Source organism: Plutella xylostella, chromosome 18, assembly GCF_932276165.1.
Source record: "Plutella xylostella chromosome 18, ilPluXylo3.1, whole genome shotgun sequence".
Classification (NCBI taxonomy): domain Eukaryota; kingdom Metazoa; phylum Arthropoda; class Insecta; order Lepidoptera; family Plutellidae; genus Plutella; species Plutella xylostella.
In genome coordinates, this window is record NC_063998.1 from 5,341,446 (window position 1) to 5,363,959 (window position 22,514).

The 22,514-nt window shown below is 34.6% G+C and overlaps 1 protein-coding gene across 1 annotated transcript in view; it reads right to left on the reverse strand.

Annotated features, from left to right (window-relative positions):
* Window positions 1–22,514, reverse strand: part of LOC105392569 — a 32,189-nt gene extending 9,675 nt beyond the window's left edge. The window contains exon 1 of the mRNA XM_048627182.1: window positions 22,243–22,514. The gene's annotated coding sequence lies outside the window, so the exon portion shown is untranslated. The remainder of the gene's footprint in view (window positions 1–22,242) is intronic.

The window sequence follows — 22,514 nt, forward strand, 5'->3', positions numbered from 1 at the left end:
TGGTATGGATTGATTTGTGGGTTTTTAAGTGTAAAAAATTGCCTGCATATAAATTTACATAAAAATAAATCGGAAGTTTGCACGTGAAAGAGTAACAAAACCTAACAAACTTTCACGTTTATGAAATTAGTAGGATGATTATCACGTTAAAATTACCAGTTTTAAATTAAGTAGTGTTTTATTTTGCGTAGCATGTAAGATACATGAAATATAGGAAATAATTTATCGTGTTTTGGTAACTAGAAATAAGCACCAAAGAAGAACGGGCCGGGAGTCAGTCGTGTGGCGATCTAGCGCTTGTTAGTAATGAGCTAATCAACTTGATTTACGACTAGAAAACAATAACACGAAACTTGAACTAACATGATTTATGTGATTGCTGTAGTGTTACGATAATATAACTGCTCAGGTGATTTAGCAATATCATCATTAGGCGATGCCGATGTAAGTTATTATTCGGGATGTAACGTAAGTTATCAAGTTTTGTTATGTTTTGAGTAGTATTTACAGCTGGTGAAAATAAGTTATTTCGTATTCGTGTTGGTAGTATTTTGTTTAATTTCATCAGTTTAAACCAGTGTTTTTCAACCTGTGGGTCGCGACTCACTGGGGGGTCACGAAGCATCTGTAGGGGGGTCGCCAGAGGTCGAAAAAACTGCGTACTTTAGTGAAAAAAAAAACCATAAAGATACCTAATTAAATAAATTAAATCTTTTCAGATTTTTCAAAGTGAATCCAGACGCTGTTAATAATAACAGAATGGAATTATACAGGGTGTTGCAAAGGTAAAAGGGTGTTAAAAGGGTATTTTTTTCGCGAGTTTTGAAATTCTGTTTTCATTTTCGGGGTTAGATATACCATGATGCACATGTAGGTTTCGGCTTAGTATACCCTTTTTGCCATTCCCTTCGCGTCATAGTCCTTCTTTTAAGGACCATAATGGTATCCAATAAAACAAAACCCAAATTTTTTTTTGGCCCCTTTATACATATACCTACATGTTAAAATAACCGAAGGGTCAAGGGGGTCGCGAAATATTTTTTAATACCAGGGGGGTCGCGTCATGAAAAAGGTTGAAAAACACTGGTTTAAACCTTTGAAGTCCAATGTCGGAAGTAGGTATCGCTCATCTCTTAACTTATCTAAAATGACGCCAACTCCATGGTAGATCGCTTGGTTAAAATTAAAATGTTATGTAGGTATTTAGGGTCCCAGAAAATATATTTACCTATGATGCAGAAGCAACGACTTATTAGCGAAAAGTCCCGCTAAAACAATTTTAAGTAGCAAGCAGTGTGTCAATGAACAAGGTAATCATGACTGATAACAACACACCGTATGATTATCATTATGCGATATGATACAATAAGCAATCAAAACAGACAAAAACGTGAGAAAACGGCGGCGTCACAGTAATCTGTGTGTATTGTCTTTCATTATTCTCTTCACAGATAAACTCTGTAATACTGAAGATCACGGTCAAATGATTACGATACTTAGAATCTGGTTAACGCATTTATCACGATTTTAAGCTATCTATTGGGTAATAAAAAATATCGTTTAGGTTAGAATCATGCTTTCGATAGCAGTTACTGTTTTTCTTTGTATACCTAGATAAATACGATAGGTGTTCATGGTTACAAATAAATTAGATTTGATAAATCCATGTTGGATTGTTAATGCTTGCTTGTACCGTTACAAAATAATAAGAAAGTAATTCTATTGTTCTGTCTGCTAATCGACCGTGAAGTTGTTCGATGTTCGATTTTGTGAAGCAACTTCCCTAATGTTGTTAAGTAAACGTACATAGTTATACTTAAAGTTATTGTGAGTAGGTATATATTTTTGGGCAATTTTTGTATAGTAATTTGTCGTGGAACAAAAGCTATTCGGAATGACCGCCAGTTTCACCGTATAGCTTAGATACCTAGATTTTTGAACACCCAGTATAATTTTAAAGAAGTATACCACTACGTTGCAACTAGATTCGAACATGCGTCATAATATCTCCACAATTCAAGTATGCACTAAACCTATTTTCAGATGCGACTAGCTTTCAGTCTATTTATTTTATTTTGCAATAAAATACATGAGGTGTGGCTGAGAGACTCCCGGTCCTCACATTCCAGTGAGCTAGAACTATGCTGGAGCTGGAGGGTTACTCTATAGTCTCTATACTAATCAAAAACGAACGAGTGCTGTCGGGAAAACGGCACGTTTAATGCAACGAGATAGAGTCGTGGCTCGCGCAGCAGCGCTACCAAACTTAGGTTTTCGTCATATAGAGTAGCCCCCCTGGAGCGAAATGGTTTGCGGCTGCCAAGTCCTATTTTACTCACTGTATGTTTACTTTTTAGTCTTATTACCATACGGATAGTACTTCATATTTTAAAGAGGTAAGATTAACGTGCTGTATGTAATGAATAAAATCAAACGCTTAACATAATGCTCAGGAGTTCGAATGGGCAAAGGCTAGTTAGTATTATTATAAATAAGTATGCTTGCATAATATTTAATACAGACCAAGATCTTGGTAATTTGGTAATTTTTATATAAGTAGGTATTAGCTGTATATTTACTTTAAATTATATAAGTAGGTATTAGCTGTATTTACTTTAAATTGAGCAAAACTTGTATTGATGATATTTTAGTTCATTAATTTTAATACTCGTAAGGATACAGTCAGATAAACTCCTATATTGACTTAACTACGTGCTGTCAATTTTAATTTGATTTATTATGTAAGGTTAGTTCTATTGTTACCACCTTATTCATAGAAAAGTTACAATACGTTTTAACTAATAAACTGTTTTGTCCCTCTCTGTCAAAGAACAAATTGTTCTTTGTTGGAGAGGGACAAAACAGTTTATTAGTTAAAACGTTTTGTAACTTCTCTATGAATAAGGGGGTTAGTCCCTACTTATGACATAAACTAAATTGGCCATTGTCTTCCCCGTGCGTATGTACAATTGTACATACCTTCTCTTGGGAATCTTTGTTTGGATTATCATGGCTAAGATTACTTATGAAATGACAAATCGAATTATGGTTTCGCATTATTTCTTACTAGTGAGAGGATACGGTGTTTTAATCATAATTTATTGCCTAATTTTGATCCCAAAAAGTACTGAAAAGTAACTGTTGAACTTATGTACACTTACAAATTCCCGGTAAATAAATGCAATTAGGTATTCGCTATATGTAGAAAAATAAAGGACTAGCAGCGATACTATAGTAATATATATCTACGAAATATGGGTTTAAAATATGAAATGCATAATTCTATACGTACCTAGAGTTAAACTAGATGTTGAAATTCTGGTACTTTAAAGTCGATCAGTACATTGTTATGCTTATGATATACCTATTACCTACACAATACTACATACTTGAGATGTGTTCATAAATATTACGATCTTGTTCTGTTTATGCTAAAATGGTTGTTACAAAAGAGCGATTTGAAACTGATGATCTACATGTAGATTGCCCTACATCTATCGCTGCAATACTTCAGCAAGCTAACATCTCTCAGTTCCGTATGCTTTGAAATATGAAAATTACTTCTACTTATCATTATGCTGTTGCAATCTCACATTAGCCATTACTCAAAAAAACCTACATAGTACCTACATTATAAATGTTTGTACTTTTTTTTATTGTTTTTTGACTTAATATGCAACGAGGTGTTGAAAAATAGTGATCAGTGCAGCGTTCTATAAAATCTATTAAGTACATTAGTAATGAACAATGCTGTGTCACCGTCGCTGATTGTGGCACAACGTGTACGAATCTGACAGTTGTTCGACAGCATCGCTGTAACAGGATCGTTGATTGCTAATCTGAGATATTATTTACGGTGCCGGTGTAGTTGGTGGTGGTTTTAGCTTTACTTTTAGCCATAGCTGGTGGCCAGTGAAGCAGGGCGGGTCCGTTGGAGCGCTACCGTTGCTAGACCCGCAAGGTGGCGTGCTAATTGTGTTATTATGACTACACCGGACATGTGGGCTAAGCTACTACAGTAGTACTTAACTTACTAATAGACTACCTCAGCCGCAGTTGAGAAATGCACATAGATACAAAAATTCATATAGGTAGATATTCAGAAGTAGGTCTTAATTATTTCTTTCTTTCTAATAAATGATGAGCAAGCTACAAAATATTAATATTCCTATTTGGACTAATTTCTACATTATCTAGAGAGGCCCAAATTTCTAATATTTCTTGGCATACTGTCCGTTGATGGTATTGGTTAGTTACCATCAGATGTATTTTGTTCTGATAGCTTAAACAAAGCTCTAGGAAAAAATGGCTTCATGAAAAACTCCTTTCAAAACTTTTCTCTTACTTGTTTTTGTCAATATCCAGCTTTCGATAATCCGCAGATGTACTTATGTAGTGACGAAGGAGAGCGACATCATTCGTAGATAAATAATAAAGATGTCGCAACCGAAACTAAATAATTTTAACAGTTTCGAAATAATATCGTTAAAGCGTCGCACGTCGCGTCTGCCCGTCATATTATGAATATTAAACTGTTAATTATAGTCTTCATAACATTATGCTCATGTCTGGCATTCCAATCAGGTGACTCAATGCCGCTACAATATAATAATTATATATATTTTTCATAAGTACATACATATTATAAATTAAATATCTGTCTGAGATTGTAAATATTATAAATTAAAGAGATATGTATCTCTCTAATTTCTCAGATCTTTTACGTAAACACAATTTCGACTTGAATCACCGACTAATTAAATCATACTTCTCCTGACTCTTAATTTTAATTCTACTCTTTTATTTTTTTTCCTCTAATAACTTCCAAACACTCGGCTAACGTGCGCAGGCGCAGCGGCGCGTGGCAGTCACTTCGCCATCGGCCGTCGCGAGTGAAAGTGGAAAGTTTGGGACAAGTCGCGCTGAATGCCTAATAGTGTCGTCCACACGGTGACCGTGCGTGAACTACGTGTTCTGCTGCGTGAGTTGAGATACTCGCAGGTGGAAGAAAGCCTTGTGCGATAAGCTATTGGTTGACGAAGGCTCAGAGTGACTACGGCTTAAATTCCTCAAAACACGGAATTGCTGTATGAAGAAGATTTTGAACGGAACTTCAAGTCTCGTCTTATAATAAAGCGAACTGATAATCCTGGTATTTCAAATCGGATTTCTTGTCTCAAAGATTGTGGTGCATATGTCACCAAGATGTGCCTGAGTACATTACAAAATGAATAAAATACCTAGCAAGTTTCAGGTTACATCACAAACTCCACCTTTATAAATGAGATTTGTTGGTGTGACTTAGTTAATTTCACATTGATATTATAATTACTATAATAGATTTATTATTTCACAAGACAGGTGTTGAACGCGTGCGCACTTGTCACAATGTTGCGCGTTGAACTCTTTTACTCACGCGAATAAGTTAACCGGTGTTTAAGTAACATGCAAATGTAAATAATTAGTCTTACTTGCGTTTGGCTATTTAACTTTATTACATTTTACGCCAACTTAGTTATGTAAACGTACTTAACCATTTAAGACTACGTTAAATGTTTTAATAACCTCACCATTCTAATAGAAAATTACCAGTTACGAGGATAATAACTACTTTTACTTTTGTGAAATGATTTTTTTATAGTCTTATAAACTTTTAATAGAGAGTCGAGTAACGGTGGTATCTACCATATAAATTATTTTCCGGTCTTTTTGAAATAAAAACATATACACGAGTAGTTTAGATATTGAATATGATACTATCAACAAAATAAAACCTTGTTGAATGTGTGTTTACATGAAAATTTATAAGGCATTTGACGGTCAACTGATAGCGTTTAGCATGTGTCTAAGATTTGATGGTGGCTCTAGTTTTTATTGGTCACCATCCATAATAGTAGCAGACAAAAATACAACAAACAATAAAACTACTAATTATTTCAATGTCCTATGGGTCCTAACTCCTAGTTAAAAATATATGGGTAAATGATCACTTAAGTATGCTATATGCTATGTCCAAGATATGTTTTGGTCAATGATGCAACCAATCGAGTTTCACTAAGACCTGTTTTAACCTTTTGAATATCATCGATAGAAACTATGCAGCCAGCGTATGAATGTGAAAGTTTATAAGAACCTCATATAGTTATTATAACTTCAGTAGGAAAGGCAAAAAGTAGGAACAAGAAGTACAATATTTACTCCAATACTTATGATAAGTACCAAGTCAGAATTTTATTATTTATTCCACATTTTCGATGACTAATAGACACTAATTAGGTAAATGACTAGTTTATTTTTTCAGTTTTTAGCTAAACATTCAATCTACTTGCGAGTCAAAATCCGAATTTATTTTAACTATATTATTATACGTAAATATACTAATACATTTTTTACATACTACTATAGGTATGTATTGACATTATCTGTGACATACTTTATCATCAGATCATCGACCTGAGAGGTGTTCGTCGCTGGGTGTGGGTAGTGGGCGTGAAGCTAAGAATGGAAGGAAGCTTATGATATTATGATTCTACACGAACACAACACATTATTGTGATAATACCTATGTAAGTATGTACTTATGTACAATATTATACGAAGGTAGAAACAGTGTGACTTAAAGACTTATAGGTACCATGAAAGGCCGTTTAGTTGACAATAAATATGAAAAGACTAGCCTTTGTTTGCCGCACAAGATCTGATAAAAAAACACGACAGATTTTTAATAACATTATGTAGAACTAGAGAAGTTGGTAAACTGACAATTGTATTAAGAAGCATAGATAAATAAAACTAGTGTACCTATGTTTTTACTTCCTATACAATTAAGTTTGCTTTAGTTCACTGACTAAACAACTTTAGTTCACTGTTAAACATTTGTTTTAGTTCACTGACTTAGCTGAGAAATGAAGGAGGGAGAGGATCCCGAGATTTAATAACAGTACTTAGCTTAACTAGTGTATAGTACTTACAAGGTTACAAGAAATCTTTAATAAGGTACTTAAATGTGAGTGAAGTACGAAACAAGGAAAGGTGATGGGCCAATGATGTGTGTAATTCATGGGTTACACACATCAGTGATCGTGGGAAGAATAAATTATGTACATATAAGTACCCAGTTCAATAATTAAATTATTGTATTTATAATATTTATGATTAGGACAGCGATACCTATACACTTACTAAAGATACAAATTGTACTTCTCTTAACGTAACGTATAAAATAAAGAGTTACTTAGTGACTTTGAAACGCCCACACTACGATGTCCTCAACAATAAAACTATCACATACGATTACCACACAATAGAATAGGCCTCCTCCGCACTCCTTCTGTCCCCGCATTGTATATTGTAATCCATACACTCCATCCAATCCGTACAGCCGACCGTGCCCGGCGCAATCACAACTTGTTCACTGTTCACGCTTTCCTAGACCTTACGCATCCACCGTGTAATTGTCAGTTACTAGTACGTAATCGAACCCAACTGACCGTACGGTCCTTGCCGTCACTTGTAATTATCCTATTAACTTTCCTGTGGGTCCACTGATATGCTGTCAACCATTACATTGGCACATCTATGTCGGAGCGAGCTTTCTATGATTGGGTCGGGCCTCTTTCGATGTTCAATTGTCTTTACGACCCGATTCGACTTACGGTTACTGACCCGCCATTTGAATTTGGAATGTAAGCTTAGCTGTTATTCTTAGATGGGTACTATTAAGTATTTGTTTTTGCACACGCTTAGATTGATGGTGATTGAAAGCTATAATTTGTTAGGCCGTGAATCACTTCGCCGTTCGTCAATCACTATTTCTTACATTAACAGTTTTTACTAACTCTTTAGCTGTCAATAAACTCTAGAAGTGAGTAGTAGTTAAAGATTAATGCTAAAAACTGGTTTCGTAGTGAAAAGACAACACAATTTATCAGATGGTTAGAGTCCGGGTGACCGGCAAGCCTCCGGCCGACCCACAATGTGGTAATTGCTGCTACAAATCCATGGTAATTTGTTCGCAGCTCCTCTCGTGTTCGCGCTAACAAGCATGTGCTTGTGCTTGGGAACCTCGCACATCTTCTCGCTTCTATGTAGGTTTAAGACCACATTGAGGTTTACATGGAGTTTCTATTGGATCCGTGTTTATGATGTTCTTTATGTTTTTTTATAATCACATTGCACACTTATCATATTAAAGTTAAAGTCATAATGCATATTCGTAGTTTCTTCAATAACACCTCAGTTTTAAAATCTTGAGCTCATGTAGGTACCTATTTAAAAAGAAACCGTATCTGATTTTATTATAAATATTCTAGTCACGAGTCTAAAGGTCGTCAATTTTATATATTATCTATGTTCTCGTATGTTAACAATGACCACTGATGCAACAGCCTTTAGTCGTGATATAGTACTTATTTACAGTTATGTACTTACTAAGTTAGATTAAACATACGGCACTCCTTCACATTCCAAGGCTTGTCATGACATACATACGGACCATTCTTGTAATGAACCACAGACAAATGAACGAAGGAATGGCATTTCTAGTTTGGGTAACCGAAGCAAATCATATGTTCCATTGTGCATACAGCAGAAAGACCATATCGTAATCGGCCACCTGTTCCTTTGGAAAAGGGACTTACTAACCTATATTTTATTTGGTTTAGGTAATAATTACTTATGTTATTAATTTTTTTTTATGCTAAATAAGTATGATGAGAAATAAAAACATTAATAGATCGCCTACGGCATAACGTAGTAATCTGTGCTAATTGGATTCAAATTAAAAAACGATTAACCGTGATTCATCAAGAACGACGCAATGATAAAAGATCATAACAATGTTGATTGAAGTTGAAATGAAATATATGTAATTTTTAATATCATTTTAGTGCTCTTACAGAATATAACTATTAACTATTCGTACTATTCGGCTTCAAGATATAGTTGGTGTGGGTTGCATTGACGGAGTTTCTCTTTATACTTAGGATAGTAGAAAGTATATGAACGGCGAAGTAATCATTGGTTATGGAATCACATCTTCTCTATGTACTTGGTTAGCATTAGATATAAGGTGGGTGAAATTATTTCCCCATGAGAATACCGGGTTAAATAATATTCCAGTATATTCTTATGTATCATTATCATCACGACCCATCACGTCCCCACTGCTGGGGCACGGGTCTCCTTCCAATGAAATAAGGGTTTTAGGCCTAGTCCACCACGCTACGGGTTGGTTCTTAGGTATAACTTACACAGAAATATTATATATTATTATATAACTTACATAGAAATAGAAATATGTTTAACAACAAAATCTTATTTTTTCGTAGAAATTGTTTTAGATACTGTTGGCTTTTGAAACTTTGGTAGATAAGTACATACCTACCAAAGTTTCATGCCAAGCCAAGCAGACGATATTATATGCAGAACGGTGGGACAAAGTCGGGGCGATTCATGCGTTTGCCTCTACAACAACAACCACCACGTCTACTCATACCTACTTGGAGTGCACTAATTACTATGATTAAATACATTTTATAATTGTCACTATACTAATAGTAGCCAGCCGAGGCCGCCGCCTGTACTCACTATGTTACACAATGGATGATAATAGGCAGGTATTTTAGTAGGTGGCACCAACGCAAGTCTATTAAATACTAAATTATAAATATGTAATGTAAATTAAGTATTGTAAATTGAACCCTGCTAATTTGTTTCAGTAGCCTTCATACGACAGGCACTGAGAATTTAAACGGGAACTGATAATAAATTCATACATGTTCATCTGGTACCTATATTATTATGTATGGCCTATTAGATAGAAAATACGTAAGAATATCGAAAAGTATACAATCGCTATGCAATTCGTTTAATACTGAAATAAATAAAAATTAATTCATGATATTAAATTAGTATAAATCTGTTATTATAATGATGGCCGAAGAACTTGGATTATGAAAACTAATTGCCGGAATTGCGATGTTTGAAATCTGATACCTTTGTAAGTACCTTCTAGTAACTTATTACGATGCGTTCATTATATCTATAGCTATAATAAGTTACAGTAAGTTGCAATACATTTACGGTTGCAAAATGCATCTTATTCCTGTTAGTCAAAAGCTTGCTTGTGATAGACATAGACTGAAAGGTTGTTGAATGGAATCGTACAATATATTATGTAGCTTTGTAATATCGGTTTCAATCATGTTTTGTCGACATTTTCCCGGCATTTAGTTTCCTTATCTAGGTGTATTTGTGTATTGCTAGTCCCTGGAGGGTTACTTTAGCTTAACAAAAAAACGAAAGAACTAGAACTGTCATGGATTCATGCAATCGGTACGAGATGGAGTTGTCGTTTGCGAAACAGGGCTTCGAAACTTATAGAGTGACCCCTTGACTTGTATAATAAATGTAGTAAAGAATATAAATATATACCTCTACTGTTCCATATCTGTGCTGTGCCGAAGGCCTGCAGTTTCGCCGGTAGTTATGCGTGCGAGTTGAAATAGTTAGAGCCGGAATTTTAATGATTTAAATTTTAGTTAGGAAATAGTGAGTATTACGTAAAATTCTAACGAAGACTTACTCAAATGAAATATACCTATTCAACAGCCAATTTAAGGTTGCCGCAGTGGTAAATCGCTTCGAATGAAATTAATATATTTACTTACAGGTGTTGTAAAAAGGGTATACTAAGGATGACTTGTTTAGACCCCCTGAGTCACCTCCTTGCGGCTTATTATTACAACCGGCTTTTTGCAACAACCTATAGATACTTATCGCTTCCAATCACAGCGCTGCATTTCATCCAATTCTGCTTAGCTTGACGATGTCAGGTGTTAAACGGACTGTTGGTATGTGCCTTCATCGTTCTCAGTCACACAATATCACCTGGCCCTGACACTGTAATCTGCAATCTGCATTCCTGGCTGGTTCGCAGTCCTCGTGCGGACAATAGCACGTTTGACCCACATCGAGTGTTTGTTTGTGTCCAATGTCATTGAGATGGACACTCCAGGTGTGGAATTCATCATAATATGCTAATTTTGCTCTGCACAGGTTGCTAGGTACTGGTTGTTATGTTTTATACCTATTCTAACGTATTTTTTGCTAAGTCATAAAACGATTGACAATAATCAATAACTTTATTACGTAGGTACATACAAACTCAACCACATTTAAATTATTTACAAGCCCCACAACAAAGAGGTGCTTTCTACAGGTTCTACCACAAAATGATATTTCCGGCTTATAATATTATTTTACCTTAGGTACTTATATTTGAAAGTGTGTTTTGTACGGAACTGTTATGCTGACAACAACTTACAGTTACATTTTATAGATAGAAATTAAACTGTGCCTACCTATTGTAATGAAAATGGAATCACCTACCTGCTCTGATTGTAAGTACACCTATAAAACTGTACTCAATTAAAATACCAGCCTTGTCCCAATTATTTTAGATATTTACTGCTTATAAACGAGGAAAACATTAAAAGTTAATTCGTAGCAGTTACTTTTCTACACTTAATTACGGAACTAAACACTCAATAACGTCTGTACTAACACTTCTAACTAATCCCTTAATAAGTAGGTACTCTGTTAGTTAACTAGTAATCATTATTTTCATCATCCAGTTATTACTGAAAAGACATGTTTCGTGACTGTGCCGTAACATCGCATGAATAGGACCGCTGCGGGAACCGACAGAACAAACTGGAAACAACTGTTGTTGTAAGCAATATAGTTTACAATACAATACAATACAATATAACTTTATTGAACAAAACACACAACATACATTAAATTACAAAAGGAGTAAGCACAATAGGCGGCCTTATCGCTAAAAGCGATCTCTTCCAGGCAACCTTTGGGTGAATGAGAGACTTATTGAGTAGAAGAGGAAGGTGTACACGTATTGCATTTAAATACTAGTGATAGTTTAGGGTTAATACAAACAATTTGTAGGAAAACTGTGTTAGAAACTTTAGAAATCAGCACTAAAGTGTGTTTACAACAATGTTTTTTCTTTGTTTAGATAAACATAGGATAAGCATTCTTGATATTAGATCTGCAGGTATGGGACCCTATTACTGCCTACTACCCTACTATTACTATAACATAATAATAATTATAAATATGTAACCTATCCATAGACATATTATACGAGTATATTATAAGTAAGTAAGTAAATTGCACGAAAATTTCAACCAATAACTGACAGTAAAATGAAAAAACTACGAATCAAATTGAACAATGCCACAAGAATTTCAATTATTCGTCAGCACTGTTGTCAATTGCTGTGAAAATAAACACTTGTAAGTTAATAGCATCAAGTCACGGCAAAGATGAATACAGCGGTAGAGTAACTGTTATGAAGTGAACCGCAAAAACGAGTCACAATAACTAGTCTTTCCCGGACAATCTCATTTACTGACTGATTATTTACTCTTTGTCATGAGTTGACACGATTCAAACTAAATTAGGTTTACTCATTACTGTATCGTATTATTGCATTACTTTTATTTATTTATTTATTATTTAATTATAATTAAATTATACATTATCATTTAGAGGTTTCTAATTTGGATAATATTCATAGACAATAAGAAGTATGAACAATAATTATTTTAATACCATTAATAAACTTTCCTACCATAATAATTCAATCGAGAACGAATGAACTTCATAAATCTATCACGCGTGGTGCACGGGAATATTAAAAAGTGCGATCCGATTATATCAAATAGTACGTTTTCCCGCTCAATCGTGAATATTATAATGCTCTATAAAAGCAAATAAGTAAGTAATTTAATTTATGATACAGTACGGTAACTACTTACTTACTAACTATTCTCTACATTCTATTTTCATGTTCGATTTCGGTATTACCTATAGAGCTCAGTCTGTTTTTATTCGGTGGGCATTGTGCAAACAGTCGATGACATAATTCTGACTGTAACATAACACTAACTGAGCTCATCTAAAACCAATCAATCATGACTGGCACGGACTAAACTGCTGTCAAAAGAGATTGCAGCCATTTACACAGCAGATTTATAAGAAAAAAATAAATTTAGCGTACAATTTGGTAGGTAGATACAGGTAATTATTATAAATAAGTAGAAATAAAATGATAACTAGGTAAGTATGTTTAACTGCATGGCCCAGTCAAGGCCATGAGATGACAGGATCATGACGCTATCGACTGAACAGTCCTTAGATATTATTGTGATGACAGAATCCTGTGGTTATCTATAAAAAAATATTGGTATTTTCTTAATATTTTTTTTTATTGTGATGTCACAAATTTTGCCTAAAATATAAAAAAAAATTGTTTGCCATCCATGACTCATGCACAGGATAAAAAAATATAAAAAGTACTTATTATTTTATATGGGTGCTGCCTGAAATAAAGAACATTTATTATTTTATTATTTTATTATTATCAATTCAATCTTGAGTTCGAGAGCCTCCATCTATAAAAGTGACAGCCATGTTTAACTGTAAGTTATTCAAGTTATTATTGTTGTCCCTAAGTGTTGTCCATACTTCCGTCCAGAGTCTATTATGGAGTCACGTAGGAACTATGACTGTAGCACGTCTGTTATTTATGGTTAAAGTTTTAAGGCGTTGGATTCATTGTCCGATGGTGTTTTTTTCCGACAGATGGACATACAGGGTGTTAGATCTTTTACATTGAGCATTGAACATTTAAATTAGTAATTATTGTTTATTTTAAAGCTCTGGTTTCTTGAACCATGTCGGTCGTCTTGTTAATATGGTCTGCTGGTTTGACCTTGAACTTCGTCCTTTTTAAATGGCTTCGGACTCTTCCCACGGTGAGTTTTAGTAAAACAATTAATAAAATGGTTATTTTAGTTAGCGTAATATAATTAAATTTGGTTGTTTTTGAATTATTACTTGTGCAAATTTATGTTGCTTTAACAACAGTAAGCCCAGGGCGTAATGGCAATTATCGTAGTGCATTTTTAATAGCGCCTCGCCTACTTCACTTGTATAATTATTTATTGCCCTATGATTAGTTCAGTAAATTGATACTAAGAAGGACATAGCCACGGGCCCCAATAACTGTAGTAATTAATTACAGTCACTGTGCCATAGTTACACGTTACATACTTACAATGTACGTATATAGAATAATACGTATATACATATAATATGATAGTCACGTACCTAGTGTTAATATAGTTTGCAATTTACTTATTTGTTGATTCAATATATTTCACTATTTCCTTATTACTTTTAGCAAGCTTCTATTGTGTAAGAAACTGTTATTAAGTACCTAACTACTTACTTATAATATAAGTAAAGTCACCTATCTTATTAAAGTCTGTTTCAAAACCTGTATCAAACTACAGCAAAAATTAAACAATCTGACATCACTGATGATAGCATTTTTATACATTCTCACGATCTATTATTTCATTTTATACCGTGAATATAAACATGGAGAAGGTATCACATCACATACATATCAGCAGACAGGAATCATTTTCCGGAAAAGCTTGGTGCGGAAATGTTTCCTTACAAGCGTGAACATGAACATGGCTGCCATTGGCAGAGGCGGAAGAGCGGCTGATATGGATCTGTTGCACTTAACACTTTTACCACTTTACTGCCTCGTCTAATCTGTGGTCACAGGTGGCGGCGCGTTGGGTAAGCGGTTAGCAAACCGATCCAGTGTTGATGTGGAATGTGTATTGTGCTGCCTGTTTACCTTTAGGGGCAGTAGCCATAACTGCAGCAGACATGATTCATTATGATAAAACTATCCTTTGTTTTACAGTCTACTCAGTTGCACGGTCACAAGAGATTCGTCGTAACATTTGTGTACATATCAGCTGCCCCATTTACCTAAATAGCTGAGTATTCTCCAGAGCATTATTAGCATCGCCGACACCAGCCGAGCACAAGTAGTCACGTAGTCGTCGAGTTCATTGTAATAGCGTCACGTCGTATCTGCCAACCGCACGCCTGCAGCTCTCTACGTATCACCTGCATTATCTGTTTCCGCTTTCTCACTTGACCGTTTTCGTTCCTTTTCCAAAAATCTTCTTTTTTCACCACCGGCCAGTGCTTTAATTTAATAAAAACGGCCTTGATATTCACACATTGCGCATTCCAATTTCATAACGAGTTGTGAATTTTGGCTGCTCGTTTCATTTCCAGCCAGTAGGTGGTCTGAGAAAAAAGGTGCCCTTGATACAGTTCGGTATCGTGTAAGTGATCTTTTCACACGGAGATGGCGCGGCGTCTTTGGCAGTTCATTCACATTGCTCCCGACATGCTTTTGCTCTGACCCTCCGTGACCTCAGCCACAATATACATCAACAATAGTATAATCACGGTAATATCACAGGTGATATATTACCTCTATTGCGCTATTCAAACTGTAAAAGCCAAGCATATGGTTAAAACGAAACGGTACTTCTTTGGGGGACATATTCATGACACTTAAATCTACAGTTCAATCTCTTAATAATATTATTACACGCATTATTCCCATGATGACATTATAAATTCAACTTTAATTTACCTAACTGTATATTCTAGGATAGGTAGTAAATGGTTTCAGAATTCGATACGCGTCCAGTCTACCTATCACTAGTGATTAGTAATTATTCCGTGGTATCACGCAGCACGCTTCGCAAGTCATTTTCTAGACGTTGTGCGCAAACTGCACATGTATGCAAGTTTTTCCACCTTTAGTTGCTTCGCTCAAACTTATAAATTTTCAACTGTTTCGGCTAACTCTCGCATTAACATTGAAGGAAGACGTCGACACAAACCCCGTGTATTGTCAATTGTGAGTCGAAGCACGTCGAATGACGGCGGCGACACGGCCAGCCAGGGCCCTCCATATTTGGGTCATCGAGAGGCGCGGGCGCACCTAAAGGGTTACTCTATATTGACGAAAAACAAATGAACGAGAGCTGTCGTGCAATCGGCACAGTTTAAACAACGAGATAGAGTCGTGGCTCGAGCAACAGCGCTCCTAAACTTAGTTTTTGTCATATAGAGTGACCCCCAAGTTCTAACTGATGTCGACGTTTACCGATAGACGATAATGAACAACTAATATCGGGGACGATAGCGGACGTCTGTCAATGAAAATAAGATGAAAACTGGGGATTTTGTTTTAAGAAACTTTCATATTAGATAAACAACCTTTACTATTTATAAGAATATATTTTGCGCTGTATCTGTATCTGTAATTATCAGAGTTATTACTTTATAAATGATCATAAAACGTATAAAAGTGCAATAAAAAAGTTCATATATTGCAAAACTTTCAACAGAATGGCATTTATCACTCGACTGCCGAAAAGGTAACATGTCGCGTCATCCATGCCACTTTCGCTGAAAGTAAACACTGAGGTCGTTACCCCCACTAGGTAGGTACGTAACTTACGTCACTGTATGAAGATTATATGCTACTTATTATTAAATAGGTGGATACATAATAATATTAAATAAAGTAATAATAGAAAACTTATATTTGGCTAGATGCATATATTTACAAATGTTAAATTTATTAATATTATTAAAATATAACAAATCTGATAGAGATAATTGAAACAGGAATGTACCTACTTAACAGAGGGGTACTTACTTAAACTTGAATGAGTTTTAGCCCCTGTTCCACAATGTCTGGTTAGTGGCTACCTGTGAGATAAAATACATGCTGTCACTTTCTGTTATTATTTTTTTGACAGTGACAGCATGTATTTTATCTCACAGGTAGCCACTAACCAGACATTGTGGAACAAGGCCTTATAGTAGGTAAGTACTAGATAATAAGTAAATAAATGACACCTAAATTGGAATAATTATTAATACAAGGAGGTACCTACATCTACCTCAATGGTAGCAACCTCAGTAGCAACAAATAAGATAAGTACACTGGGCGCAAGAGACTATAGCGAAAGAAAAAACGGCAAAAAGCAACTGTAGTAACCTGTTACGAATAGTAACGATTATTACTTATCTCTCTAATACAAGAATAGTTTTTGTTTGGAGGTACTATAACAAGTTTATGCCTTTTTAGATCAAGAATATCATGACATCATTGCCCGTAGTTAACCAATGTTAACTGCTTGCTACACGTAAATTTGATCTTGAAACTCAGAATTGGTGTGAACTCGGCAATTCCCCGCACCGCATACTCTGCCTCGCTCTTGTAAATTAAACTATTGTTTTCTGTAGGTGTTGTACGGTATGAATGAACATGCATATTATTACCTATGAGGCTCTTTTTTCACCTTGATGAATTGCGTTTTTCTTCCAAGTTTGTAAACAATAACTTGAGTTTTGTCTGTAACAGCAAGGTGATTAGTTGATTACTAAATACTTGCATGCTTGCATATTGGAATTAGTGCAACTGCAAATCCGTACATTTTTACATAATTTTTATTTAGTGATTGTTAAATGGTCGAAGGATTGTTATTTGTGTTTTTGTAGTCACATGTCATAAAATTTATATTGTATCACCTTTTGACACTTTTAGGGCGTCTTGCACAACAAAGTTAATCAAAATTTATGTTTGTCTGTTGCTCTGACAGTATAATGTCAGAGCAAGGGGTTAGATAGAGGTATAGATTTAATTTGATCGAATTCGTTGTGCAAGACGCCCTTAATATTGAATAGATAGGTATATTTTAAACATTAACATTTCACGAAATTATATGTATTATGTATTTATTTATACGGACAGCTCCACATGTGTGTCTTACGAAAGAAGTTCAAAGGAATTTCGCCAAAGGCTATGTTTTGAGGCCGCTTTATAACATTTCGGTATTGAAACAGGTTCTGTGAGCAATCACCTTTATTTATAATGATATGTTATGTGGTTAGGCCGTCAGGTTAGTCTCGAGTCTTGTATGAAATTAAATATTACTCTGGTAAAACTTGATGCGCTAACTAACCGCTACAAAGGTATAGTGCGACAAAACTCAAAGGTTTCATCGGATATTTTGAAAGCAATTTATACTTATTTCTACGTAACATCATGTTATCATTTTTTTATTATTTAAGTATTAAGTAGGTATGTATTTAAATAACGAACACTAGCAGTTAACAATTTGATCAACATAGATATTTAAAATGTCTTACAAATTAATGAATCTTAAGATTATTATATTGATGATATACTAAACTTCTTTAATTAAAATAACTTGTAGTCGTGCACGTTAATTCTGGGTAAAACCAAAGATTGCATTTTCCATAAACGGAACGTTAAATCATTGAATTGAAGCGTAAAAAATCTTAGCAAAAACACCATTAAGGTTTCCGTCGCAGTCACGTAAACGGCGGATACTTTAAATAAATCTGACTAGGTATTCCAAAAACTGCTATACATATACATATGTATACTCTATTCCGCACACGACCAGTGATTCCGCATGACTGCATTGGAAACACACACATACTCACACGCCACGGGGGGGTTACTCTGACTTACCGACTGTACGCATGGTGGCGCTAGACCAATGATCTCACTAAGGTACTTGTGTAGTAGACTTCAGTGGGAACAATCGTTGTCATACAAGGACTTTGTTATAATACAAAGTCTTTGTTGTCCTATATTATGCTTGTCTTGTCTATGGGCTTATCTATGGTAAGTAGCGGGTAATTTTATGAATCGATAAGCCGTAACTCTCTACTATGTGTTATTATTACTACCTATACATAATATTGTCTTGCCTACATACTAAAACAGAAATAATTTTGTTAAAATTAAAGTATTTCATAATTTATACGGAAGAATCAGATTGGAGAATGCCGATAATATTGAAAACCGAAAATATTGGGGTTCAATAATTTATGTAAGAAAAATACGAAGGATGAATAAAATAGTTTCTACTATTTCCGTTCACTTGGGGCGATCTACGTCTACGTCTAAAACAAATCCAATGTAAAGTCCTAAGGTTGTCCACTTTTCCCATATCGATTCACAGCAGATATCCTATCCAGCCATCGATAGCTGATCTTAGAAATCCGCGCAGAAATAAATGTGCCAAGTCGGTGAACGTATCACATTTCCAACTTAACCACGAATAGGTTGAGACTGCAGTCTCAACCAAGTAGTATAATTATTTTATTAAAATAACCACGATGGTTCTAGTTAACCTAATACTCCTAATAGGGTAGAATTCAAATGATTTGATTAGATACATTGATAGAATTTGATTAGTAACGTTTAGTACCAATTTTTTCATAGTCAGTTAGAGCATAACCAGGTATTAGTGGTTGACTTTTGACACATCTGTCAAGAATTTTATATGTAGATGACGTATAATTGATAACCCATTTCTGGTCGGTTAGATAACCGACTATGGAGAAATTGGCACTTAAACTTTTAATATAGGATCAATTATCAAATCGCAATCTGGTAACGGGAACGTCACTTATAACATTTGCCTGTAAGCCTAAAACATATTATTTATTAAAAAGATCAAGAACAATCTTAAATCGACATAGTTAAGTAGGTATTTAAAGTATTTATAGGCTTATGATTACTTGAAGGCAAGCGGAAACGCATTCATATCCTCAAACGGAAGACTTGGCAATCTCAACACACATTCAAATCAAAGGAATCGCTTCGAAAGGGAATGGACAAAGGTATTGAATAGCATTGAATACAGCACCCGCTATGAATTAAATATTGGAGACCTCTATAATATTATATGTATGTATTATGATGCTTAAATACATAGATAATCTGTTGGATTATACGGATATAGGCATCTATCTAACAGTAAAAGATGAGTCTGTACAAAGAACCTTATGTCATTTTAATTAGATAGACCTCCCTTGTCTATAGTCTAGCTAGACGATTAATGAAACCAAGAGACTAATGGTATACTTTTTTTTACAGTTTGCACTTATATAATTTGCATTTTGTTGGCAAGATTAAGGATTTATTTTATTATAAAAGGATTTATTTGTCAAAAACAGAAAATAGGAAAAATAAAATAAATAAACACATTTCAGAACGGGAAAATCATTTAATTTGAAGAGAAGCCTGCAGGCAACTGCTAGTAATTTTATAAATGTAAAATATAAATCTTTAGAGGTCAGTATTTTTTTCTTGACCTTTGATTTGAAATAAATCACATAAATAGAAATAAAGAACAGATAAGCATTATACATATAAAGTTTAGTACCTATTTATAAGTACGTGTATTTTATGGTATAAATATTCAAATTCTATTCTTTAATTTCTTATTCGTATTTTAGAAGTTATACTCATGATATAGTAAGTATAAAGTATAGTAAGTATAAATTGTTTTCATGATAATAAAACTTAATGTATGAGTGTTTTTATAAGTTACAATTATAACAAATAATAGCGTCCAATAAGGTATGTAACTATGGCTATAATAGTAACGATTTCGACATGTAGAGACCGTGTTTCTAATATGGTTGTATGCTTTTAGATATTGTTTGCAGAGGTTAGGGGGCCCTTTCTGTTACTTCGTGTAGTAACGTGGACTCTCTTAACGTCGCAGTTCCAAATCTTGCATCTAATATAATAATATGTATATAAACTGCGTTGAGACAGCTGTACCTGCTGTTTAATAACAATGAATTCATCATCATTGTATACTTATATAAATCTTACAGAACCTATAGTCAACGTCCAATAATCCTTTAAAGTAAATCTTATGTAAATAAGTAGTAAAATAAAAAAACATGCCTCCGCGGAGAAATCGGTTCCGCAAGAGACGACCACCGCACGCTAACCACATCACTAAGCAAATGTCACCACACTATTTTGTGTTTACTTAAACACAAATTCATTATCCGCATTAGCACAGTGAAAGGAATCAACATTAAATCGGTCACGTTAGTCGAAGAGGTGGTATTTCACGAAAAATTATTTATATTTAGCCATTCAAATGTTATGAATTATTACACTAATTAGCAAAATAACTGATTTTATAATTGGTGCTAAAATAATAGTCCAGTCAATAAATGACTCAAAATTAGGTGTAGAGTGCGTGAGCAGGTAACTAAGCGATTCCTTCAGAAACTTGTTCAGGGGGCTTAGGTTGTTAACATACCAAAAGTCCTGACTCCTAGGTGATGAGCGGAGGGGAGGAGGGGGGGATAAAGGTACGAATTTTTGGTTTTTAGCTTATATCTCGAAAACGGTGCATCGGAGAGAAATATTTTCAACTAATGAAATAAGTTCTTAAAATTATCTAAAACTTTTATACCATATGTTTTTTCTAATTCCTAACCGTTTTCGAGCTATTACCCTCGGAAAAAGTTGAAATTTACAAGAAAAATATATTCATGTCAAAACATTCATAAACATTGCATCATATTGTCTAAACCTATTGATAAATGAAAAAAATGAATAGAAAAGAAGTTGTAGATTTTTAAATTCCCTTTTAGAATATATATACATGCTGGTTATTGTCCAACCCACCTAAAGGTACAGCTATTTTACTCACACTTAACCTTACTAATTCGGTGAGCTATGTCAGTGACTTTACCAAAATGCAAGTTTAAAATAGCTCTAACTTTAGGCAGGTTGGACATTGACCAGCATATGTAATATATTCTAAAAGGGAATAAAAAAATCTACAACTTCTTTCCTCTTCATTTTTTTCGTTTATGAATTGGTTAAGACAATATTATGCAATGTTTATGAATTTTTTGACATGAATACTTTTTCTTGTAAATTTCAATTTTTTCCGACGGTAATAGCTCGAAAACGGTTAGTAATTAGAAAAAAACATATGATATAAAAGTTTTAGATAATTTTAAGACCTCCATTTTAGTAGTTTATAATATTTGTCTCCGATGCACCGTTTTTGAGATATAAGCAAAAAACCAAAAATTCGTATCTTTATCCCCCCCTCCTCCCCCCCGCTCATCACCTAGGAGTCAGGACTTTTGGTATGTTAACAACCTAAGGCCCCTAAACAAGTTTCTGAAGGAATCGCTGAGTTACCTGCTCACGCACTCTACACCTCATTCCTTGACTGGACTATAAAGAAAATCTTGCAATAAACTTTAGACAGCTCTGATGTATTTTTTCATTAAAATGCTTCATTGAATAGTTTCACGTGATTATAGCTGACCACAGAAAGAAAGTATTAGCAAATTAACATACTTGGCGCGAAAAATAAAGATAAAGTGGAATGTTACCCAACTGGTTCTATAATATGCTAAGTGGAAAATGGAAAATGCATGCAAGACACTTACACAATCAACAATCCAGTTGGGCAGAATCAATCGACGATTCTGTATCCAATCCCGCCAGCTAATGTCGGATGCACAATTTGTAACTGAATTCCAAAGTTGTATAAACACTACACTGGCCACTTGCACATAAACTGATTAAAAACAAAACTTTTTAAAAAGTGTTGCTGTCAAATTTGAATTTCGAATACGGATCGCGCGCGTTTCTGTCAGTCTCGCGGAGGCGTCCGATACTCAGTGTGTCTACCTTCGTACTGTGCGGCGGCGGCGGCGGC